At 58.7% G+C, this 6,233-nt stretch overlaps 1 pseudogene; it reads right to left on the bottom strand.

The window, feature by feature from the left end:
* Positions 1–1,056: 1,056 nt before the first annotated feature.
* LOC140699909 (hemicentin-2-like) overlaps positions 1,057–6,233 on the bottom strand; it is a 28,342-nt pseudogene continuing 23,165 nt past the window's right edge.

The following is a 6,233-nucleotide window of genomic DNA, read 5'->3' as shown; positions in this document are numbered from 1 at the left end:
TAACACAGAACTGCCCCGAAGCTCTGAGATGGGAAGACTCCAGGGGACTGAGGGCTATCCCTGGAAATCACTCACCTCACCGCCCCACTCCCATTTTACAGGGGCCAAGAGAGGAGCAATGATTGCCCCAAATCACCAGCAAGTTGGTGGCCAGGCTCCTGACCTCTGTCCCGCCCCACAAGGAGGAGGTGGGTGGTGCCATGCCCTGCAGGTACCAGGGCTCCCACATCCAGGCCCTGGGCTCTGGTCTTTCTCCTTTTGCCCTCAGAGCCCTCCGAGCCCAAGGTCACATGGTTGGTGGTTGCCAGCGCCCAACACTGCCCCCTAGGCAGCCAGCAACTTGAAAGGGAAAAGGCCAGGGGCAGCCTGGGGCGCAGGCACTGGCTGGGATGAGGCAGTGTTATCAGAGGACTTGGGTTATGCTGACCTGGCTGAAGTCTGGCCCAGAGGACAGGCCCCTGGCTGACCAGACATGACGTTAGACTTGTAGGCAGCCATGGGGCAAGCAGGGCAGGAGGCCCAGTCCAGTGTTCCCACCTCCCACCTCCCAAGAGTGCCTTGCTTGCTGTTACCAATGACTGGCACAAGGTGGCGCACTGGTCAAAGGTGGGATAACAGCCCCTCCAGGTGGGCAGCTCTGCATAAGGGAGCCCACCTGGCTCCCAGGGCTCCCACCTCAGTGCCTGCCTCCCACCTGCCTCTCCCTCAGTCTAGTCTAGGGGCTTCCCTGGGCCCCGTGGCCTGAGGAACTGCAGCTGAGACTAGAACCAGCTCTCCTGACTCCTGCCAGGCATTTTTGTAAGTGGCCACTTGCCCCTTAGACACCCAGACACCTGCCCTGCTAGAAAGCGCCGTCCATGCGGTGGTGGTGGTGGTGGGAGGGGGGCACAGCGCATCCTCTCACCAGTCATAGAAGAGCCCAACTCGGGCAGGCAGCGGAATCTGCCGGGAGGTTTTACAGAAAGGTAGCATCATCCGGTTAACACACTTTCCTGAGCCGCTACTATGTGCCAGGCATGATGCCAGGACCTAAAACTCCTGTTGTCCACTGGGCCTTCACAGCAGCCCTGTGTGGAGAGATGGGTGTGACCCCACTGTACAGCTGGGAAAACTGAGGCTCAGAAAAGAGATGGGAACCGCCCCAAGGTACACAGCCTGGGAGGATCGAAGCAGGTTTCAGTGCTGGGCAGTTGACCGAGGGGTGGCTCTCTCAGCCCCAAACTGTGCTGAAGCCTCAAAGGGCTGGTTTGCCCAGGACATGTGAATCATCCTCTGTGAGAAAGTCTGGGGCTTGGGGACAGGCAGGGGCTACCAGTCATCGATCCTAGGACACTTGGGCCTTCCTCTGCCCCCTCTCCAGGCGCAGAGGGGCCCAGGGCTTAATGGACACTCAGGGCTAAGGTCAAAGCACACCATCCTTTGTGAGTCACCTTCTGGCTGTGTGACCTCGGGCAAGCTGCTTAACCCCTCTGGGCCTAGATTGCCCCTAATGAAAAAAACAGAACAGCAAATGCTAGTACCCATCCTATAGGGTTATTGATGGGAAATACCTGGCGTGGCCCTGGATAAGAGTGAGGAACCCTCCACACCCATACGCACTGCCCCCAGTGTGTGACCCAGGGTGCTGGAATGTGGGTGGGTCTCCTGCCCCACCCAGCCTCCCCGGGGCCCAGCCTCACCTCTGGCAGGACACAGCAGGCTGGCATTCTCTGCTGCTACTCTCTCCAGCAGCCCGCTGGTCTCATCAGCCCCCCAGTGCGTCAGATCTGGTGGGAGGTGATGTGGCAGCACTCACATCTTCGAGCCCCAAGCTTGACACTCCCCCCAGGAGCCCAGGGCCAGTGGACAGGGCATTCTCCTCCAGAACGCCAGCTGCGCCGGCTCACCTCCTGCATAGTGGCCCATGGAGCAGCCACCAGGGCCACGCATGACCCCCATGGGCTAGGGGGGCTGAGCTTGGGCATCGTCCTTCCCTGCACTCTCCTCATGCGTTTCAAATTCCTAACGGTGAGAACGCTAGCACCACAGATCCAGAACTTCCTGTGCACCAGGCACTTTACACACATGCTCTCACTGACCCCGCACATATCACTGGACACATTTTGTAGGGTCAGAGAGTGTAAACGACTGACCTGTGGTTGTCCAGCTGTAAAGTGGGAGAAGCTGGACATGGGCCCAGGCGCCTGCAGCCCACCCCGAGGATGGAGTCCCCCAGGGGCTGCCGAAAGCTGTCTAACACCAAAGGGCTCCCAGCCTCGGGGTTTGGGGGCTGGGAGGAGGGAAGGGGTCCAGCAGCTCAGAAACCCAGGCTGCTATTGAGGGGAGGTGGAGTGGGGTATAGGAGACTCACCCAGCACCCTGAACTCCAGCTCCCAGGCGTCCACCCTGGCGCTGCTGGAGGCCTCACAGCGTCAGAGGTTTGGATGGCTGTGAAGTGGATGGAGCCCTCGGGCCCCCCGCCCTGCAGGTCCCCCCTGTCCTTGGTCCAGGTCAGCCAGGGCTCCGGGGTGCCCTCAGCCACACAATGCAGGTCTAGAATGTCTCCCTTTCAGCACTTTCAGGGCCCACAGGCCTGGCTGCACCTGGTGGGGCACTGACAGGGCCACGGGGAGGGCTGTCGAGGCAGAGGGCCGGGGTGAGGGTCCCAGAGTCCAGACCCATGGGGAAGGCCAGGTCTGCAACAGGGCTCCCCCAACCCCTGGATGTCACCAACAGGCAGAAATCATCCTATGGGGAGATCCAAGGCTGACATCTCCTTGTTTTGTCAGAAAACAACAGTAGGGCTCCCCATATGAATCTCCCCAAGAGTGAGTAATATCAGCCTTTTGCGTGAACACATGGGCTCTCATCAAAGACTCGCTCCTCAGTGCTCAGCCCCAGCCCCACCCCCAGCCCACTTACACCATTTGAGAACCACCAGCTGGGAACCACCCAGCTCAGTGTTGGATGGGGACACTGAGGCCCAGAGGGAGGCGGGACTGACTCAGCATGGGGGGTAGGGGTGGCGGGAAGCATGCACAGAGGGGGAGGTTCAAATCCCAGCCCTGCCCCTTACCGGAGCCTCAGTTTCCCCTCCTCACAAAGCCGCCCCCGGATGAAGGGAGATATAGCACTAGAGCCACCAGCACGGGGTCTGGCCCACAGTGGTGCCAAAAACGTTGCGGCTAGACTCACTCTTTCCCTTCCCTGGGGTGGAAGGAGGGTGGGTTTTGTTTCTTCTGCATTTGTGTTTTCTGGTCACTTTCCCATCGTGCATCTTATTTGGTGCTTCCTATCGGGTGGGTGATGCCATGCCCATTTTGCAGATGAAGAAACTGAGGCTCAGAAAGGTTGTCGCTTGACCAGAGTCACCCACTCCATCAGCTGATAGGAGCTGGACCAGCCCCAAGCCTGGGTCTGTGTGACCAGGAGTCCAGGTGGCCCTACCGTGGGGCCAGACTGAGGGAGTCCAGAAGAAGTCTCGGAGACGGGGACAAGTGTCCTGGGACCTTGGAGGAAGCTGGCCCTTTTTCTCCCCAGCTTCAGAGGAGGAGCCCAAAGATAAGAACACCCATGGGAACCTGGCCCCTGGATAGAGGTCGCCTCCCCCACCCCATGCCCCAAGCCTCACTGTCCAAGAGCACGAGGGTGTACACGCCCTGACCGCCACTGCACCACCAACGCTTGCTGAAAACGAGAACAGTTTCCTTTGTACTGAGTGCCTGATGCCATTGATACCCCTCTGACAGCTATGGGATAGGCATTATTGCCCCCACTTTACAGAAAAAACCAAGGCTCAGAGATGCCAAGCATCTGGCCTAAAGCCACACAACCAGTTGGTGGCAGAGTGAGCATTCAAACTCAGCTCTGCTGACTCAGGCCCTGGTCATCACCAGCCGCCCTGCTTCCTTTTCTCCCATATGCTTGTGCAAACCCACAGCAAAGCGTTGAGCCCCTCCATCTCTGAAACTTCTCTGTAAAATGGGGAGTGAGCTTAGATCAGGGGTCAGCTTTTTGTGTAAAGGGCCAGATAGTAAATATTTCAGGCCTCGCAGGCCAGATAGTCTCTGTCTCAGCTGCTCAACTGCCATCACGGAAGCCACAGATGACACGTAACCGAACACGTGTGGTGGCGCTCCAATAAAACTGATATTTATGGACACTGAAACTTGAATTTCATGTAATTTTCACATGTCACAAAATATTATTTGTCTTTTCTTTCCCAAACGTTTAAAAATGAAGACATCATTCTCCCCTGAAAACAGCGGGTAGGCCAGAGATGGCTGAGGGTGGAGGCCAGCTGACCCCCGTCTTAGGTGATTCCTCGGTGCTGGTGGAGGATAAGCCCCCACCTCTGTGGTGGAGTGACCCCACTGGCTGCTTCTGTGCACAAGATCTGGACACATAGGTGAACGCCCACTCCTGGGCCCACCCTAAGCTGAGACCAGAACCCTCTTCGTGGGCCCCCCTCCCGACCTCCAAGTCCCCACAGACACTGGGCCCTGCCCTCTGTTCTCAGGGGGCCTCTGAACAGCCTCTCCAGGCCCAACCAAGGGGTACAGGAGAGGGAGAGAAGTGGGCTGAGGAGGAGAGACAGTGCTTGAGAAAGACAGGAAATAGGGTTGCCAGAGGAAACACTGGAGGGCCCCCAGGACCCTCTTCGTGGGCCCCCCTCCAGACCTCCAAGTCCCCACAGACACTGGGCCCTGCCCTCTGTTCTCAGGGGGCCTCTGAACAGCCTCTCCAGGCCCAACCAAGGGGTACAGGAGAGGGAGAGAAGTGGGCTGAGGAGGAGAGACAGTGCTTGAGAAAGACAGGAAATAGGGTTGCCAGAGGAAACACTGGAGGGCCAGGAAGAGGTGACAGCCTGGCATGGAGATGGGGAGGGGCACTGAGAGGCCAAAAAGAGGCTGGGGTGTGTGAAGGGTGCTACCAGCTCAGGCCCTACCTTGCACCCTGAGGATGTAGTTCTGAATGGCAGATCCCACAGGGTTCCTGGCTGTGCATTCATAGAGGCCACTGTCACTGACCTGGGCCTGGGCCAGACGCAGGGAGCCCGATGGGAGGAGGTGATGCCTGTGGGAATGAGGGGCACTGGTGAGACCCCAAACAACCCCACCTCTGCTGGAAAGGCCTCATAACCCAACTTGAACCAGCTGCCTCCTCCAGGAAGCCTGCTGGGAGTGGGGCAGTGTCCACCACCCAGCATTCACTCCTCCCCCTGCCCTGCCTCCACTTCCCCAGACCACCAGGCCAAGGCCAGGTCCATTCCAACTGGTGTAACAGATAAAAAGCACTGGACTAGGAGTCCACTGGGTTGGGTCTGACCTTGAACCCTTCCGAGCCAGGTAAAGCAAGTCCCTTCACCTCTTGGAACCCCATTTCCTCATCTGTAAAATGGACACACACAGAGGGCCTGTGACTGGAGCTGGTGAACAGATTCCATATGCGCTTAGCCCAGGGCCTGCCACTTGGTCATCAGAAACTCCCCCTCCTCTAATGCACACACCTGCGGCTCCTCCACCCTGCTCTGAGAGGGGGCATGAAGTCTTGTTTGAAGACCCCTCCCACAGCTTCCATGGTGAAGCTGCAGCCCAGAGGCCTTCTGCATTAACATGCCAGGGCTGGGCAGACTCCGAATCCAGTGCTCTTTGCTGTCCTGTTGTCCAGTGCTGTGTTGGGCCCTCAGGAAGAAGTAGTCCATCACGGCCCTCCCCAATCCAGCCCACCCTGCTGAAGTCACCTGAACATTCCACAGGGATCTGGGACCCCCAACCAGGCTCCTGCAGCTGGGCTGGACCCCAGGGGGCCCCTGCAGACAAGAAGTCACCACCCCATATGTGCTGGCTCTGTGTCGCCCTGCCCCCCTTGAACTGGGAGGCAGTTGTGGCCACTGGCCCTGGCTGGCCCTAAGCACAAGCAGCCAGCACGGAGGTGGGGGAACCCAAGGGTCCCCCAGCCTGTGCTCATCAGGGTATAGTTGGGCTCCCGTCCTGCTCCCACCCACCTCTCCACTCAGTCTCAGGCTCCTCCTCCACAAGCAGGGGTGACAGGAGCCTCCATCTCCCGAGCAGCTGCAAGCAAAGTGCTGGGCCTGCGCTCCTCCAACAGGTCAACATTGCCGGCCATTTACTCTCTATGCAACCTCAGGCAACTAGCTTTGCCCTGATGGTCCTGTCTCCCCATCTGCCAAGAGGGGTCATAATCCCCCTGCTCAGCAACCCCCACTCCAGTTTGCCCTGAGCACCCAGCAG

Source organism: Vicugna pacos, chromosome 11 (genome assembly GCF_048564905.1).
Source record: "Vicugna pacos chromosome 11, VicPac4, whole genome shotgun sequence".
In the NCBI taxonomy this organism is placed as follows: Eukaryota; Metazoa; Chordata; class Mammalia; order Artiodactyla; family Camelidae; genus Vicugna; species Vicugna pacos.
The sequence above is the reverse complement of the archived record's forward strand: the minus strand, read 5'-3'. Positions and strand labels throughout refer to the sequence as shown.